Raw genomic sequence first — 21014 nt, forward strand, 5'->3', positions numbered from 1 at the left:
CAAGCGCCATTTCCCCTTACCCTTTTTGTTCCTAGAAACATATTCCCAGTTGAAGTTGAAGAAGAAAATGAATTCAAACTTCGGTTCCTATCAATTTTTTTACCTCAAAAATTCCTCTCCTTCCACAACGTTCAAATTATAGCAAATTATATGATCTTTCCATATTTTTTCCAAATAAAGGAGAAGAAACCCAAGTTTCAAATTGTTGATGGAGATTTGAAGACTGAGCCCTAGAAATTTTGAAAGATTATACAAAGAAGTTCCAGATCTCCCAGCACATATATGGACAGGTAAGTAGCAAATGCTCCATCGTTTCTCATTTTGTTTCTGCTTCTTCAATGGACCTTTGATACTATTTATTTTTAGAAGGGGGACGAAAAACTAATATGACAAGTTAGGAGGGCCTCAAAGTAGAATAGATATAATAATAATTTTGGTTACGAACCCTGTAACCTGTTACAAAGGTTTTTTTTTTTTTTAATAACCCTGTTAGGCTGTTATCCTGTTATAAAAGTTTTATCTCCTCCGGAAAGTTGTGTATCCAGTGTTTACTTGTTGGCGTGGTTAAAAATTATTTTTATATTTATTTTTGAATGATTTTTAGAATAAAAGTGTTACTGGGATGGGAAGACGTCCATTTCTGAGAGTTCACGTAAAAAGTGTTTAATTTTTTTTCAAACTACATCATCCTCAAATTTAAGTATTTTCATGCATGACACGGCATTTGAATAATAACCATTGGAATCTAGGACGTGTATTAAGAATTATAATAGGAATTGGTTAAGAATAGCAGTAGCAATATAATAGGTATGTTCAGGCAGACAGATTCTTTTTTGGAACATATTACAGAAAGGAAATTGTGTGCCTCTCTCCCTCTATATATATATATATGTTTTGATCAAACTTGTTGATAGAAAAAAGAATCTTTCTCTCCATATAGTTCATATACTGCACGATTCACCAAATCCTCTCTTTTTGTAGCTTCCATGGGAAAAGAGTTTTCATCATCAGCGTCCGGAAGCCGAAGATCACTAATAGCCAAGAGAAGTGCATGTTGTCGTCCACCAGTTCCAAAACCCGCCCCATGGCTCGTTTTTCCATATGGAAAAGGTACAGAATACCAAGCTTTTTATAACCTCGCGTTTTTAGGGGCCACTCGAAAGGATTTAGGGGCCAACAATAAAACAAAAAAGGTCACCCAAAGGGAAAATGTAGCCAGCCCTTATCTCGCGTAATTCGTAATGGCGAAATTACCCTTATATATTCGGAGGATATGATAACATTGTTATCCTCCGATTGCAATCGGAAGCCAAAATATTTCCCAGACTTCCGATTGTAGTCGGTGCAGTATTAGAATGATTTGTGTTCATTAATCGGGAGTGTACACAGCCAGCCATAACCACTTGGTTCGTGTTTTGGATGCAGCGTTAATCGGGAGTTAAATATATTACAAAACCTACCGATTATAAGTTGTCCCAAATTCAAATTTTGAAAGCTACCATAATCGGTAGATATGCTAAATACAATACCTATCGATTATTGGTTTCTCCACATTCAACTTTCGTCAAATTTGCCGTTGGAGTTTTTGGGAAAAACAAAAAGAGCCGTTGGACCCTAAACCTATATGAAGAAACTCATATCTATCACCCCAATTGCACCAAACTCTTTCCTCTCTTCAGTTTTAATTTTCATAACAAAAACATGGATATTGCTTTTGCCGAAGAAGAAGATTGTGCTATTTATAGAGCGTGGGTTGTGGTAACTGCTCATGATCGTGTTCACAAGCTCCACAAATCGGAATCCGAAGAGCAGATATGGAACCGTATCTTAATGGTATTTGAGGCCTTAGATGGTAATCGAATTCGAAGATCATCCAATGACATTAAGATGAGAAAGAATGCGCTCGATAAGGAGATTGACAAACTTGAAGATGAGGAACGGTTTGTTAGGAACGCTTTTCCTTGGTGGACGTATGAAAAACGAGTAAGTATCTCTGTAACTCCAACTCACATTAACAAAAGTTAGTACTAACTTGTTACTCATTCGTAATTTCAGAGAAATCTTGCGGATCGCCGGTATGTGGACCTCTACGGGAAACGATTTGAACATGAAGGATGCTACAAAATCAAGAGGGACAATTTCTATGGTCACTGGAAGTTATGATCTGTTTTAATACTTTTATGGTCAATTAGGAGTATGGATTTAAGTGCTTTTGACGAAATTGTAAGGTTAAGGCCGTTTAAACTTTATGTAATGGATGTAATCGGAGTATTATTAATATAAAAACTAGCCAATTATACGAAATCGGATGATTATTTTGTTAAACAACCTACCGATTGTAATATTCGGTTATGTTATGAGTCAACTTTCTTTCCGATTATGGTGTTGTTTGGTTCCAGGAAACAGTTTTTTTTGTACTTGTAATATTCGGAGGATAATTTTTTTGTAAAGTTCCGAATGTACGATGGCCCAAAAATCAGAATTTGGAAAAACTTATACTTTTCAAATTTTGTCTTTCAAATAATCGGAAGTTAAAATTAGTTACCAAAACTTCCGAATATGGGCTGTCTAACGTTCAATATTGGCCCTTGGAACCACCTGGAGCCATGGCGTGGTTTGTTTTGAACTTGTAATATTCTGAGGATAATTTTTTTGTAAAGTTCCGAATGTACGATGGCCCAAAAATCAGAATTTGGAAAAACTTATACTTTTCAAATTTTGTCTTTGAAATAATCGGAAGTTAAATTAGTTACCAAAACTTCCGAATATGGGCTGTCTAACCTTCAATATTGGCCCTTGGAACCACTTGGAGCCATGGCGTGGTTTGTTTTGAACTTGTAATATTCGGAGGATAATTTTTTTGTAAAGTTCTGAATGTACGATGGCCCAAAAATCAGAATTTGGAAAAACTTATACTTTTCAAATTTTGTCTTTGAAATAATCGGAAGTTAAATTAGTTACCAAAACTTCCGAATATGGGCTGTCTAACCTTCAATATTGGCCCTTGGAACCACCTGGAGCCATGGCGTGGTTTGTTTTGAACTTGTGGTATTCGGAGGATAGGTTTTTTGTAAAGTTCCGAATGTACGATGGCCCAAAAATCAGAATTTGGAAAAACTTATACTTTTCAAATTTTGTCTTTGAAATAATCGGAAGTTAAATTAGTTACCAAAACTTCCGAATATGGGCTGTCTAACCTTCAATATTGGCCCTTGGAACCACCTGGAGCCATGGCGTGGTTTGTTTTGAACTTGTGATATTCGGAGGATAATTTTTTTGTAAAGTTCCGAATGTACGATGGCCCAAAAATCAGAATTTGGAAAAACTTATACTTTTCAAATTTTGTCTTTGAAATAATCAGAAGTTAAATTAGTTACCAAAACTTCCGAATATGGGCTGTCTAACCTTCAATATTGGCCCTTGGAACCACCTGGAGCCATGGCGTGGTTTGTTTTGAACTTGTGATATTCGGAGGATAGGTTTTTTGTAAAGTTCCGAATGTACGATGGCCCAAAAATCAGAATTTGGAAAACTTATACTTTTCAAATTTTGTCTTTGAAATAATCGGAAGTTAAATTAGTTACCAAAACTTCCGAATATGGGTTGTCTAACCTTCAATATTGGCCCTTGGAACCACCTGGAGCCATGGCGTGGTTTGTTTTGAACTTGTGATATTCGGAGGATAGGTTTTTTGTAAAGTTCTGAATGTACGATGGCCCAAAAATCAGAATTTGGAAAAACTTATACTTTTCAAATTTTGTCTTTGAAATAATCGGAAGTTAAATTAGTTACCAAAACTTCTGAATATGGGCTGTCTAACCTTCAATATTGGCCCTTGGAACCACCTGGAGCCATGGCGTGGTTTTTTTTGTACTTGTAATATTCGGAGGATAATTTTTTTGTAAAGTTCCGAATGTACGATGGCCCAAAAATCAGAATTTGGAAAAACTTATACTTTTCAAATTTTGTCATTGAAATAATCGGAAGTTAAATTAGTTACCAAAACTTCCGAATATGGGCTGTCTAACCTTCAATATTGGCCCTTGGAACCACCTGGAGCCATGGAGTGGTTTGTTTTGAACTTGTAATATTCGGAGGATAATTTTTTTGTAAAGTTCCGAATGTACGATGGCCCAAAAATCAGAATTTGGAAAAACTTATACTTTTCAAATTTTGTCTTTGAAATAATCGGAAGTGCTGAGGGACAAGATGTGATGCTTTCTTAGCAATATCCTTCTTTACACCATCTTTTCCTTTTTTGGCTTTTTGGGTACCACTTGGTTGTCCTTCTTCTTCTACTCTTGGCACTGGATCAACTGGTTCAATTTCATGGTGGGGTGTAACTTGTGGAGCAGTTGGTTCTGCACTTTGTTGAGCGGCTTGTTCAACACTTGGTTGCACCCGTTGTTCACTGCCTTGTTGTTCTACACTTTGTTCAGCACTTGGTTGCACTCCTTGTTGACTGCTTTGTTCTTGTAAGCTTTGTTGAGAACTTGAATTATCTTTGGCGCTCCTTTCCCTCCTAGCACTAGCTGTCACTTTCTTCCTCCTTTCTCGACTTTGTCTAAACAACAAAGAAAGGAACAATATTTACAAACTATACAATCGGAAGACAAAGTATGGAAATATAACCCGAATGAACATATTCGGAAGTAAAAAGACACATACTGTTCCCGAATACAAAACAATCGAAAATATAACTAAACATGTTTACAACCGAATATGCATCAATTGGAGTTCAGAAGCTGTAAATTTTTCATCCTACACAATCGGAAGACAAATTGCACATCTATAACCCGAATGTACAAATTCGGAAGTAAGAAGACACATATTTTTTCCGAATGAAAAACAATCGGAATATAACTAAACATGTTTACAACCGAATATTCATCAACTGGAGTTCAGAAACTCTAAAATTTTATCCTACACAATCGGAGGTATAAAACATTATATTGTCTTCCGAATAAATACTGGCCCCAAAATGGGATTTTTCCTATATCAGAAATTTTGAGATTTTTTCAATATATACATTCGGTAGTGAGTGTTCTTCCGAATACTCTGTGTCTACTTAAATATATTCGGTAGCCAAAAAATTCATTAAACTACCGATTATTAGCAGTTTGTATCCAGGAAGATATGGCCACCAATATTCGGCAGATAATCATCAAATCTTTCTCCCGAATACTGTCGATGTTCTTGAGAAATGAAGAACACGACTACATTCGGAAGTAAATGAGCATGAATATCGTCCGAATCTGGATAAATAACCGAAAACCCTAGAAATTGTTTTTCTCGATTCGACGAATTAAAGCGAAATAAACACCAAAAATGATAGATTCTTACCTAATTGGGGCCATTTGAAGTTGACGAAGTGTTTGACTATCGGAATCGCCACCACCGACTACATTGCCGGGTACTTGTTCTTCGCGTTCTTCTTCATTTGCAGCAAGAATTTCTTTATTTCTTGCTAAAATCCCAATCTTTGGATCGATACCCCGAGCAACATTTTTGGTTCTAGGTCTGTGGGTTTCATTTCCCTTATCCATTGTTTTATAAACGAATCGACGATGTTTTGATTTTATGATTCTCGACTTTGTTTTTATACGGTTTTACCAGAAGGGCATTTATGTAACTTCAATATCATATAAGGTACCCCTTAACTAGAGTCTTTGGATGGGTATAAATTGATGGCCTCTAAATCCTTTTGAGTGGCCCCGAAAAACGAGAGGTTCTATAACCCATGTGAACCTAACAAAACGTGCACAAAATTTATACCAGAACTAAGTGGAAACATTTATTGGCAAAAGCCTTGTCATCAAGGATGGATAGTTATTCGGGAGGTAGATGCTAAAGCTGATTGCTTTTTGTGGAATCCTGTTTCTTTGGAGTCAGTTAAACTACCTAGTTTGTTTCAATGGGTTGTGGACTATCGTTTCATCGATTGTGTTCTAACTTTACCTCTGAGCAACAATGTTAGCAAATCCACAGTTTACTTCCTCCTCAAGCATCAGATTACTTCTGAGATCTTACTTCTATATAGTCAACCTGGAGCTAAGCAATGGCGGAGTAAGTGTTTGGATGAATATTATGAAGACCTTAATAACCGTTCTGTTCGACACCTCCATTACTTGAAAGGTAAGTTATACGTTTTTTCTCTCTCACTCTGGCAATTAGAGATTGAACTAAAACAACAACATCAACTAGAACATGGTCACCATTATAATGACCAAACCCTATCTATAAGACGATTCCAAGTAAAAAGATGCCCAGTTCTTCAACATGCTGCAGGATCTACGCTTTCGTTAAAGTACTATGAGGTGGAATCTTTTGATGATATCTTCCAAGTTAACATTTTCTTCAGTCCAAGTCTAAGAAATTTGAATAAACCTCATGCACCCGCCTCAGCAGTACAAGTCCAGAGGTTGGATTTATCTTTAATGGCTTGGGTTGAGGTGAAGAGCTTAGGTGATAATGTACTCTTTGTTGGAGGACAAAAAAACTTATCTTGCTCAGCGGCAGATATGGCTCTTAAAAGGGGTTGCGTGTTTTACACAGCACCAGAGGATAAGTCCCTCTACATTTTTGAACTAGAAGATGATGGTATTACAGTTATCTTGCCATTTTCGAAGCTACCAACGCCATCGTTCTCTGGGAATTGGATAATGATTCCCACACTTACCAGGTACACCCGAAAATAGTCCATATGATTTGTGGTATCTTCCGTGTCCAAAAGGTGAATAATAGCTACATTGAAAACACTTGATGTGTCTCTAGAAATTTTTTAGCCACGGTGCTACAAATTCTTAGTAGCCATAACTTATTAATTGGCCATGTAAAATGTTTACCATGTGTCCAAAAATATAGATGGCCATGGCACATAGATTAAACGTGACTACAAGTCATGTATTGGCCATGCTAAATTATTTTCCGTGTGTCCAAATGATAGGGATGGCCATGGTTAAGAAAAATTAGTGTGACTGCAACTCATAAATTGGTCATGATAAAATGAATTTTGCGTGTCCAATTGATGAAAAAGGCCACAGCTATAATAAACTTCACGTGACTTTAAGGTAAACTTTAGCCACATATAATTAAATTGTGTGTTTATAAGGATCCTATGGCCATGGTGATAGTGAAAATGCTTAACTACAAAAAAAATATTGAGTACCATATAGACACGGTTTTAGATCTATGGCCATGGTAAATTATATTTTATAGCCACTTAAAGTTTATGTATCCATAGGGATACCTTTTTGTCTCGGCACCTGATGCCACATTTTTAGAGTGAAAAAAATCCATGACCAAAAGCCTATGGCCACGGTGATTAAGTGTGGCCAATGTGAAGATTTGTACTAGTGATGCCCTTTTTACATATTCCTTTTTATTTTATTTAACACTAGTAAGTATTCGGTATTCTTATGATATATGCATGGTTTTATATCTGTAGGAAGACCGGTGGAAGAAGGGGAACAGAAAATTTGTTAGGTAGAGATGGCAAAGAAGAAGATTGTGAAATTACAGAGCTAGCAGAGAAAGTGAACAAAACTTGCCTAGGTGACTCTTGCGGGGAGGCTGATCAGGATGAAATTCATATTGGAGGGGAATTAGAAGAATCAGAACGTCCGCCTTGGGCTATTCTTAGCAATGAGATGGTGGATTTGATAGCTAGTTATCTAAATCCAAAGGATTATGCACAATTTCGTTCCGTGTGTAGAAGAAATCGCTCAATATTTCCTGAAGTATACCCGCCAAGGGCAATTTTGTTCCCGTTGTTGGTTTTCAACTCGTTTGAAGATAATACTGGTACCATCTACAATTTTGTAGATCCAATGCATAATGAGAAATACTCCATGAAGAAGAATCTCTCGGAAATGCTAGCTGGTGCTACAATCCGTTATTCGAAGTATGGTTGGCTGTTACTAGTGTCGAAAGACACGAAAACTCCATTCTTCTACAATCCCTTCACAAAAGCGATGATCCGACTTCCTGATTTTCCTGATGTCCAACACAGGTTATACTTGAGTGGTATGTTATTCTCATCTAAACCTACTTCTCCAGACTGTGTGGTTTTTGCTATCGTGCAGCCTCATCTCGGTATTCCATTCTCAATCTACGCCCTTAAAAGAGGAAGTTGTGATTGGAGGTCTCATGTCTTTCATGGTTTTTTTGTGCCATGTTTCAACAGTCCAGTGCACTTCCAGGGTAATTTCTTTTGCCTAGATTACGCAGGAACTTTAGGACGTTGTGTTGTAAGTGATGAAGACAACAACAATGAACTGGATTTAGGAGTTGCCAGTAAGCCCTTAAAACAGTTCAATGAAACATCCCCCAGTTACTTGGTGGAATGTAATGGAAATCTTTTATTAGTGAATGTTAGGCCTCTGGGAAAAACGGTTGGAGTGTTTAGTTTGGATTTGGCAGCGAAGGTCTGGGTTGAAGTTAAAAATTTGGGGAAGCATATGTTGTTCATCAGCAATATCTCTAGCTTCTCAGCAGTTGCTCCTCCAAATAGCCGAATGGAGAACAAAGTCTACTTCCCTAGATTACACAAAGATGGAAGAGGTTTATTATTTTATTCTTTTGACACAGGTATGTATCATTACTCTTCTCGTGGGACTCATGCAGAAGAAAATCATATTGACGTTGCTACAGACTTCTATGATACTAAGGAGATGACCAGCAGCAGTTGGATTGAACCCGACTGGTCACAAAGCACTACAGCTGCCGATCCAAATCACTTTTATTGGTCAGCTTAATTATCCTAGTTTAATTGGGGGCCATAACTTCTAATTGGGGGCCATGAAATTTTGTTTTCCCCCAAAATTTTCAGGGATGTAAAAATCGGAAGATGAATATACTATTTTATCCTTGATTAATATTTTTTTTCAAGTAACGACTCTCATTAACGATCCTTCACCGACATTAACGACAGTTTAAGGTCGTCATATACATCATGATCAAAACAATAACGACTCTAAACTGTCATACACTAACGACTCTTTTTAGAGATTAACGACAGTCAATAACGACATTTCTAAAACATTAAGTCGTCAAACGCGTAACCAAAACAGTAACGACCCTTCCAAAGGGTCGTCAGGGAATTGATCATTTTTATGACGACCAAAAACTGTCGTACATTTCCGCCATTAATGAATCTTCGACAGTTTAGAGTCGTCACTTAAGCAGTCTAAACATTAACGACTATTGAGGGTCGTCAATGAAATTTTTTAATACCTTGACGATTTTTCATACTATATGTGCAAAAAAAAAAAGTTAAACTAAAAATTGCAGACAAAAAATCTGAAAAAAAAAAATTAAACTCTAATTAAGTAAGATTATCACTAATTAATTAAATTTTAACACTAATCATTTAGGAGCATTTTAGCCATTTAAAAAATATTTATAAGTGGTGACCCAAATTAGATTCTAGTGACCTTTTTTGTCCTCTAGTGCATAGTCCCCAATTAATTTCGATGGCCCCCAATTAAGCTAGGTTAATTATCTACAACTTTGTGCTTTTATTATCTTGTTCTTTCTACATTCTAGTTTTTATTTTGCTTGAGATTGGATTTTATGCAATGCTTCTTCTTTCAATCCTTCATAATAACTCTGCTAGCATGGGGATTTTAATAAAGTGCCACACTTTCAATTTCATGTTTAAGAAAGTGCCACCGTTTTTTTCAGAATTTATTTAGTGCCACACATTTGACCTTTTCCATCCAGTTTTTTTCCAAGCAAAAGTTTACATCCGTTAGTGCATAGGTGGCAGTAGTTCATCTTAGAAAAAGACATTTACACCCTTGAAACATCTCACTACAGTTCATGTCTTCTTTGGGTCATTTCATCGAACAAATAGACCGCCTTTTGCTCATCCAGCAACAACAACATCATTTGATTCATTTGCACTTCACAACAGATTCTAGTGTCAAAGGCGAAAACAAAGTGCATTTCCATTCACATAGATTTCTACAAGTACAAAGAAGCAATCACACTAACATAAAAAACGATGCGCCTAAACTTACATTTTCCTTATTATGTACTTAAAATCACCACTGAGTAGATTTCAGAACAAAAAAAGAAAACACAAAACTCAAAACATAGCTAGGATACTTGGCAGTATCATCAGTTTCGGTTCCATACCTCCAGGTCCTCCACCAAAACTACCTCCACCACTAAGAATGCCTCCGTCTGTTCCAAAACTCTCTTCTTCATCTCTTTCATAACCACGCTCATCAGTTCCTAATCTTTTAGTTACTTCTGCTGAATCAGTTACTTTATGCATATTCAGATGCTGCTCATCTACTTGCAAATTCAGCTGTAACTCACTTCCCTTAGCAACAATCACTAGCACCATCTCATCTTGTATGATTCACCATTGCGACTGCATCTTCTCCAATCTCTAATTCAACTCAATCCTATAGCAACAACATTCATATATGTTTCTCTTTCTCTGCAACCATCACCTTCATCTCAGCTCAACACATCCGCTCTCCACATTAACATAGCCTCAACATCAATTCCTATCAACTCAGACATCCTAAGATTATCAAGGTCAACAATATCATCCATTTAATTCTTCAATTCAAAATTAATACAATAATTACCTAAACTCTATAACTCATCACAGTAACAGAAATTCAATTCAATTGATTGAAGAAAATTACCTCAGACCCAAACTCTAACCTCTTACAATTAACCAATCTTCACTGCTAGCTCGGTTCGGCTTCAACCAACACCAAATAGCCATCCCAAATCCTTCCCTGAGTTCTTCTCATGAAACCCTATATTTTCACTGCAAACAGAGATTCAATCAATAAATCCTTCTCCCTTCCTCGTAACAGTAAAAACCCATTATCAATTGATCGATTTTGTGATCAATTTCTCACAAACCCAAAATTCTCTTCAGTCAAAATAGAACCCTCACCAATTCATAACTCCACAATTCCATCTCCTTCATCATTCATGCAGTTCAGTAACTAATTCCCTTTATTCAAATCCAGAAACCTTAACTAAGTCTTTGATTTACTTTTCGCCTGAGTTTGAAATGAAACCATTAGTGAGAAAATCAAACCCTACTTTCAATTTCAAACTCAGAAGAAAAATAATGAAAGGAAAATTTCAATCTCAATTTCAAATCCTGATGGAAACCCATTAGTCAGATATGATTAGAAAACAAAAAAACCCATTAATCCGACCAAAATCAAAGCCTAATTTCAATTTTAACACAATCTGCAGACCCTAATAGGTTCGATCTACAGCAGCAACTCCATCCTCTTCATCCCGTGCTCAAACAATCACAACAGCATCACCGACAATCAACTCTTAACGTTTCTCTTAAGTTTCTGATATCATAATCACAAAATCTTCTCACGGAAACACGAGAAGAGAAGAACAGGGGAAAGAGGAAGAAGAAAGAACTAACGGGGAAAGATGGTGAACCCATGACTAGTATAATAGGGTTTTCAAGGGTAAATATGTAAATCGCGACAGATTATTTTGACCGAGTCAGCGGAAAAGACCAAGTATGTGGGTCCTGACAGAAATACTAACAGTTGTGGCATTTAATAAACTCTAAAAAAAAACAGTGGCATTTTCTTAAATGGGGATTTGTAAGTGTGGCAGTTTGTTAAAAATCCCTTTAATGTTCTACGATTCTTTTACCAAAGAGATTGTTGGCTCCTACTACTACAAAGGAGATTGTGAAAGAATCCAAGTACTTTGGTTTGATGTTGTTGTACTCTGTACTTATTGGTGACTGTGTGCAGTCATCTTAATCTTATTTTTTTGCTAGTTGCAGTCATCTTAATCTTATTCTTTTGCTAGTTAATAACGTAATTGGTCCATTACGAGATATCTTTCTTGCATGACAAGTTGACTAATTCTTGCTAATGGAAGTACAATGCTTGAGCAGAGCTATATAGGTTCCTATTTTGCATTCTTGAATATTGTTGGATGCCAGGATTCACCAGGTTCCTTTTGTATGTGTGTACACATATATCTCACTATCGGACACGTGTATACAGAAAGGTACGTGGAAAGCATGCAAGCCAAAACATCAAAACACGATGCGTCACGAAGCACCAAATAAACCCCTAGGAGTTGCTTTATCTCATCCCCAGAAGAGGAGCTAAGATCAACGGTGGAGAGAAAGTCAGCTGACACGGACTGACAGGGGCAGAAGACACTTGTCTGACACGAGCAGACCCCTCAACCACCCGCATTAAACACTCTGAGCAGTGCACGTGTCGACCGACCTATGGAACGAGCGAAGATGCCTCCGCGGGATCGAGGGGGAAACGCAGACCTCCGCGTGATGGACGCAAGGACACGAGAAGATAAGGTTCCAACGGTCTTCAGAGATGGGTCCCACATTCCAACCTTATAAATACCCAATCTCCACAAAGAGGGAGGGGGATCGAAAAAACATCAGGAGAGAGAGAGAGAGAAGAGCAAAGGTAAGTTCATCCCATAGTGGAGAGAAATATGTAAACCCAAAGTCATTCAACTATTCGTGTAACCGTGAACAACATATAGTAGAACAACAAACCCCGTGGACGTAGGCCTTAGTGCTGAACCACGTAAACCTTGGTCTTATTTACATTTCAGCACTTTACATTCATTTAGCTCTGCACGTATCTGCTTATATATGTTATTTTCCTTTTATATTTGTACCCCATGCATAATCGCTACGCACGGGGAAGTTGGAGGAGGCCATGATAAACCCGTGGGTTTTGAGCCAATGAATCCACATCAGGGTATCATCATCGTAATCTCTTTAGACTTTAATGTTTGATTGTGGGCATTCGGACCCCGCGTAGTTCGTGTGTCCACAATTTGGCGCTAGAAACAGGGACTTCGTCCCGGTAAAAGATTTATCTTGTCCTGTGATTTCATTCTAATTTGGCATATGATTGCTCCGATTTTATCAGCTCTGACCGTATAGATCATTCGTCAACTGTATTATATTCAAAAACCCACCTTTTGCCTTCGATAATAGTTAGTGTTCCAAGCATGGGTTATTGTCCTAATCCGTCGGATTTACAATTTTCATAGTTTTTTTTTTTTTTATATACTAAAGATCGCCTTTAATAAAACTTTAACCCGTATTTTATAGCCTGCGGGTGTTAATCCCCTCTTGAAAAATTGTATTTCGACAACTAACCCGCTTCACGCGGATATTCCCGTTTCTGTTTGAATTAATTTATACAGAGAGAACGTGTTGTGAGTAAAGAAGGCGAGTTTACGCTAGATTTCGTCATCAACAAAAGGGCACGTGATGGAGAAGACGCAGGAAGCAGGAAAATCCAAAGCTTTGTCAAAAGAAACACCCCGGACAACCCCGATCATCACCCGAAGCAAGCAGAAAGGAGATAAAACTAAAATGACCAATCGAAGGCAGGATACCACTGAAATCACTTCACCCATGAACGCTAATTCTGTTGCAATGGAGGCTCTCAGAGCAGCAACGATAAAATACGGGGAAGCCGCGGTAGTCCCGAAGGCTGCAGAGGCTAGCAATACCTTCGCCATGAGTCAACTTAACCAACCAAGGGAAAGGGTGGATGAATCCAGAACATTCCAACCCGCGCATCTGCTAACCTTTGGAATGCCGCTAACAAATAACCAGAATCAAACCATACCGGCGGCTCTGGCACCGCAGAGGGGCGCTCACTCCAATTTGGAAACACCAGCAACAGAAGCTGAACCCCTGCCACCTTTAGTACAGACCATGGAGGAGGGCGGCGCCACGGCTGTAGCGGCACGTGCGGGGACTCCCAATCAGGGGTCCAACCAATCACACCAACTAATGGCTGAGCTCGAGGAACTGAGAAGGAACCAACAGGTTTACGCAGAAGCTGTAGCTCTTTTGGCCAGAGAAAATCAAGATTTAAAGGAGCGGATTGCTCTAAGCACAAAGACCAGCCAACAACTTGATGAAGCAAGCTCCAAAGCACCAGAGCCATACCAAGACTGTAGAGTCGTCCTAGCGACTAATGAAGACGCGACAAGGAGACATAGCGTATCCGACCCGGATTATGACGATGGAGAGTCAAACGGAAATGATCTGAAGAATTTAGAGCACCAACGCGCAATGGAGGAACTGCGAGATGAGATGATGGCAGAGATCAGGCAATTGAAAAATAAACAAGGTGGGGGAAGGTTAGAAGAGGTTATGAGAGAAGCTAACTCCACGCCCCTGACGCATCGCTTGGCCAACACCCCTATTCCCCTGAAATGCCCTGTCCCGATGTTCGAATGCTATGATGGGTCCAGCGACCCTGCTGCACATGTTCGGTACTACAACCGTGTCCTAGCGAGATGGGGACAGAACGACGCCGTACTCTGTAGATACTTCCCGTCAAGTTTGAAGGGATCGGCGTTATCATGGTTTGATAATCTGCCACCAAACTCCATACACTCATACGACCAACTTGCAGAGAAATTCTTAAGAACATACATGTACAACAAGACTGTAAACACTGGGATGGATAAGCTTTTTTCACTAGCAATCGGCTACAAGGAAACCACGAGGGAATACACAAACAGATGGCATAGGATCTGCCAAGCCATAGGAAGCGTGGACCCAGTGGTAAGCATCAATTGCTATAAGTGGGGCTTGGACCGAATGAGTCCCCTATTTGTTGAAATTCACGGGAGCGTGCCCAAGACAGAAGGCGATCTCCGAATAATTATCGAGAAGCACGCTCGACTTGAAGAAATTCAACGGGAAAACCCGAGGGCATATCCGCAGAGGTCTCACCGCACCAATTCAGCAGAACAAACCAATGGGGCCAAAAGGGGTTGCTCAGATGAGAGACCTCACGAAGATAGAAAGGAACGGAGGGATGAACGAAGAACAGGCGACCGAAAATTCGAAGACCAAGTTTACACGAAACTCAACGCTAGCTATGCTCGTATCCTACGAGAGATCAAAGGGAGGGAAAACTTAGAATGGCCATGGTCTAAGGGAAAGCAGCCCCCGAGATCCGAGAAGTCTAAAGATTACTGTGAGTATCACTGTTTCAACGGACACCAGACCGAAAAATGCAAGAACCTTAAAATAATGATCCAAAAATTAATTGATGCGGGAGAGCTCAAACATTACATACGAAGGAGGTTACCGAGGACAGATCCAAACGAACCAAACCAGTCCAACTTCCGGAAGAAAACCGAACAATCAACACCATCTCGTGTTCCGAAGCCACAGGACCCTCACTCACAGCACAGATTGGAAAAAGGTTACGGAAGCAATTCGAAGACGCTGCGAGTTATATAAGGTCGATGGGATAACGGTGGACGAACATGAAAATGGATGGAATCCTGTCATCTTCGATGCCGAGGATATCGAAGAAGATATGGAAGACCATAACGATCCCTTGGTCCTAACATTACCAATAGCTGGATGTAACCTCAAAAAGATCCTCATAGACGGGGGAAGCTCTGTAATGTCCTATTCTATGATGCATTCAAACGGATGAAGCTCCATGATGAACAGTTGATGACCTCTTATCACACCATCTACGGATTCAATGGAGCGCCACGAAGCCCTTGGGAGACATTGTTACAGGTTAACGCAGGGCCCATGAAACTGGATACCCGATTCAGTGTGGTGGATACCCCTTCCCCCTACAACGCCATTATTGGACGACAATGGGTACACAAGCTCAAAGGAGTTGCGGCAACATACCACCAATACCTCAGATTTCCAACACCTGAGGGAATAATGGAGATCAAGGGAGATCGAATCGCTACGCGAGAATGCCAGGCCACTCAGGATCATATCAACAATGAGCAAGAAGAAGCGAAAAATCCGAAGAGTAAGAAATCAAGAAACCACGAAAGAGAAAGCCGTAGACCTATTCCTTAAGGAAACTACAGGAAAAGGCTTGACGAAAGAGGTAATGTCCAGGCTCGGAAACAAGTACCTCAACAACAACAAAGCAGAAACACGCTAAATAGCAATTAAAGAGCGCCCCAGTCCTCGGAAACCCAAGCCTATGTTCACACCAGTGGAACCCACAAAGGAAATCAACATAGGAACGGAAGAAGACCCGAAGATGGTCAAAATTGGGACCATCATGGGCGAAGGGAGAACATTCCTTAACCAAATTACTTAAGGAATATGCGGATGTGTTCGCCTGGAAGTTAGGAGATATGCCGGGGATTGACCCAAAAGTAATCCAACATGAACTACGCATCAAACAGGGCACACCCCCGTTCAGGCAGAAAATACGAAAAGTGGCTCCAGAATATCATGAGGCGGTAGAAACAGAACTTCGGAAGCTACTAGAGCAGGATTTATCAAGGAAGTCAAGTACCCTACCTGGATCCAACATGGTCATTGTTCCTAAGAAAAATGGAGGGGTTAGAATATGCATCGACTTTACTAATCTCAACAAGGCATGTCCAAAGGACAGCTATCCCCTGCCGAGCATAGATCAACTGGTTGAAGCAGTTGAAGGGTACGAGAGCTGTCGTTTATGGACGGATATCTGGTTACAACCAAGTAGCCCTGGCAGAAGAAGATCAGCCACACACAGCATTCTATACCACATGGCCTTTATTGCTATACCAGAATGCCTTTCGGGCTCCGAAACGCAGGGGCAACATACCAAAGGATGGTCGATGCTATCTTCAAGCCATGGATTGGAGGAACCCTAGAAGTCTACGTGGACGACATGCTCGTCAAAAGCAAGCTGCGTAAAAATCACCACCAGGACCTGAGGAATATTTCGAAGCAATGAGACAATCACATGAAAGTAATCCGGAGAAATGTACTTTCGGTGTCACCTCGGGAAGTTCCTCGGTATCTGGTGACGAAAAGGGGCATCGAGGTAGACCCAGCTAAGATTCAAGCCATAGTAGAGATGCCGTCACCAAAGAATCTGAAGGAAGTGCAGAAGCTCAATGGGTCCATAGCAGCGTTGGGCAGATTTATTGCACGGTCTTCGGACAAATGCAAACATTTCTTCAATATTCTTAAAAAAGGGAGCAGGTTCGAATGGACCGCCGAATGCGAGGAAGCATTCCAAAAATCAAAGAACATCTAGCTTCAATCCCTCCTGCAGAAGCCAGACCCTGATGAAGTTTTGGCACTGTACATAGCAGCAACGGAGGACGCAGTCAGCGCGGTATTAGTCAAAACCAATACAAAGAGAACAGCCTATCTATTACGTCAGCAAGACACTCAATTCCGCGGAAAGAAATTATACTAAGATTGAACAACTCATCCTCGCACTGGTATGGGCTACCCAAAAACTGAGAACCTACTTCCTAACTCACTTCGTCAGGGTACCATGCAAAGCACCATTGGAAGCAGTCCTCAAAAGCACGGGAAAAGTGGGCCGAATAGCCAAATGGAACACCCATCTGGACCAATTCAACATCATTCATGAAATTCAACATTCTCAGAAGTCCCAAGTTCTGGCAGATTTCTTAGCAGACCTCCCCTAGACAACGACGAAGAGATTAAGGGAATACCGAAGCCGAGGAAGAATCAAGGATCCAATGGATATCCTCGAACCTGCGAGTCATAGACAATGGGAAGTCTTTGTCGACGGATCTAAAAATAAGGAAGGAGCAGGAATAGGTATTGTCATTATCACCCCAACTGGAGAAAGGATCATACAGGCACTTAGATTGGAATTCAAAGAGCATACCAATAACATTGTTGAATACGAAGCTGTCGTACATGCCCTACGTATAATAATAGAGATGGGGGTAACCGATGTAAGGCTGACAAGTGATTCGCAGCTGTCATACGGCAAATTGGGCTCGAGTATAATGTGTACGATGACACCCTTTCAGCTTACATGGCCTTGGTCCAAACATTGGCATCACAAATCCCGAACATTAAGTTCCGGCACTTATGCAGAAGGGACCTCAGGCACGCGGATGCCCTAGCATATATATCATCCATGCTGAGGGATAAAAATGCCGAAGGTATTAAAATAGCAAGGGTATACGAGCCTTCGATTGCATCTCAATTCTCCTTCGCTACCAATCAAGATACGATGGAAGAAATATCGAAGACCAGGTAGGAGAAGACATCCATAACGACTTTGATGAAGAATCTGTCAAGCAAATCAAGACGAAGATTCAGCAACGAAGATGACTGGAGGGTGACAATACATGCCTTCCGACAAAGGAAGCCTGCGGATCGGAAGCAAGCTAGAAGAAGCGCTCTCCAAAGTGGGAAGATACGATCTTCGGGAGGGGGTCCTGTATAGAAAATCCTTCCTCGGACCATTACTACGCTGCTTGTCCCGGAAAGAGGGGCATCGAATTCTAAATGATATCCATTATGGTGACGCGGGAATCATAGCGGCATGAGATCACTAGCTGACAAGGCAAAAACGCAAGGATATTACTGGCCGACCATGATACAAGATGCTGCGAGGATGTCCCGACGATGCGAAGAATGTCAGCGCTTCGCGAAAAAAATCCACGCGCCGGCAACAATGTTAAACTCTGTCGATAGCCCGTGGCCATTTGCAAAATGGGGAGTAGACATCGTCGGGCCTTTCATCGAAGGATCAGGAAGAGACGATTTTTGATAGTAGCCACGGACTACTTCAGTAAATGGGTGGAGGCTAAGGCCTTGGCCAGGATCAGAGACGCGGATGTGTTCACTTTCATATTCCAGAACATCATTTGCAGATTTGGTATACCTGCTGAAATTGTATCTGATAACGGCAAGCAATTACAGGGAAAAAATATAGACATGCTCTTCGACACCTTCAAAATAAGAAAGAACAAGTCCACCCCCTTATACCCTCAAAGCAACGGACAAGCGGAAGCTACCAACAAGACCCTCGCCCTTATACTCAAAAAACAATTAGACGAGCATAAGGGAAGATGGTGCGAACAACTGCACAATGTCTTATGGGCATACAGGACAACACGAAGGTCCGCTACCGGGGAATCCCCGTTTCTTCTTACTTATGGAGCTGAAGCAGTCATACCTACAGAAATCCTCATGCCAACCACGAAGACCGAAGCCTGGGAGAAAAACCTCACAACAGATATGATGTTAGAAAGGTTGGACAACTTGGAGGGAAGAAGGGAAGTAGCATTGCAAAAGATGGAAAATTATCAACGAAGACTAGCAAGGGAGTACAACAAAAAGGTAAAGCTATGAAATTTTGTAGAGGGACAGTATGTGTTGAGAACAATCCCACGATATCAGCAAGAAAAGAAATGGGGAAAGTTAGCACCTACATGGGGAGGACCGTTTATGATCCACGACATTGCGGGTAATGGTTCTTACTACCTTCGTAATCTAAAAGGTGAGGTCCTCCGGCATCCTTGGAATGCTAAATGGCTCAAACCATACTTCCCATAGAAGCAACGCAGATTTGAATCTGCTGGGAGTATACCAGAAGAAGAAAGGAGCCTAACCGCCCAACATGTTTCTATCTCTGGAAGAGGAATTGCAGACCTCAACTTATCAATCAAACAAGCTTTCAAATTACCAAGTCTGTGGAATCTACCTACAATATTGGGGAAAGTAGTTAATCTACAATCTCTCAGGGCTCCCCCATCAGTGTCCATAAGTGTAAGACCAGGGGGAAGGCACCCAGCAGAAAGAGATACCCAACCAATCTTAAGGCAACGGGTCGACGGAATGGGTGCGTACATATTTTACACCCCATATCCTAGAACGTTGCCCCGGCCCCCACCGTCTGGGAATCCTCTGGCCCAGGATTTGCCAGCGGGGTGACAGGTCTCAAGACGATCACGAAGGTACCTTCCTTTCGTATCGCACTCAAAAACACTTAACAACTTTTGTTTTGATTTTTCACAAACTTAAAATACAAAAACATTGTAGGTATATCAAGAAGAGGATTCATTTCATAAAGGGTGATTACAAGAAGTGAACGGCCAAAGCCAAGGATACACAATCAAAAAACATTCCTTTTACATTGTTACAAAATATACAATTATGCCGCGGACCCTACAGAACGCTGCGATCTCTACCTAGGTGGCGGTCCCGTCGTCAGGATTTTTCCGAAGACTTGATGGGACGCTCCCACCAGAAGAGGGGCCCGAGGAGCTGTAAAGATATCCTCTACCAGCACCACGATTAGCATACTCTAGCATCAAACGGATGTAATCCCCACTTAGTTGGAAAATGGCTCGCGAAAACCCCGGATGAGCAAGAATGTGTTCATTCCTTAGGCCAAGTTCTATCCTCTCCAGCATCTTGTTCGTCTCCTCAGCCAATTGACAACGAGCCTTATGTTTAATAATTGTTGTCCGCTGTTGGGCTTGGGATAATAACGAAGATAGCCGATTCACTTCTCTGGAAGCAGCACCAACGGCCTCCTCGCGGGTGGCTGCTAAATTCTTGAAGTGATTGGTTTGTTCCTCTTGCTGTGCTAAGGAAGATTGAGCCTTTTCAAGTTCTTCATTTGTGACGCGAAGGCGTTCCTCGAGCCCTGAAAAAGACAACACCATGGAGTTAGCATAGAAAACAAACAAGATCACACTCGATGAATTGGGATTATACCTTCGACACAAGCCGAAGCCTCTTCATATTCATTAACAACCGCATCTCGCGCTTCATCAAGATGATCATATTCCGCGGATAATTTCTTATAGTCTAGTTGAAGGTTGGTGAGAGTAAATTGACAGGCATCTAATTCTACCTGCTTCATCGAGTCCATATGACGAAGGTGGTCGACCTCTTTATTTATCTCTGAGACCCCTTTGCTGAGTCTGTACATGCACACTTCAAGATTCCTCTCAGACTCAGCAAGACGGGCTACATCGGCACGAGACGCGGAAAGAGCATTGCTGAGAGCGTAGACTTCAGCACGAGCATCATCTCGTTCCCTGGCAAGACCAAGCATATTATCTTGGACCCCTGAAAGAGGAATGGACCGCGCCATCTGTAATTCTTCTTCCAATAGCTGAATCCTAGATTCCAACAAGGAAGTACGCTCGCGGGCTTCCCGCAGATTATCACTGGTCCACAGCAGTGTGCCATTAAATAAAGCACGATCATGGTT

The sequence above is a fragment of the Papaver somniferum genome, chromosome 2 (genome assembly GCF_003573695.1).
Source record: "Papaver somniferum cultivar HN1 chromosome 2, ASM357369v1, whole genome shotgun sequence".
In the NCBI taxonomy this organism is placed as follows: Eukaryota; Viridiplantae; Streptophyta; class Magnoliopsida; order Ranunculales; family Papaveraceae; genus Papaver; species Papaver somniferum.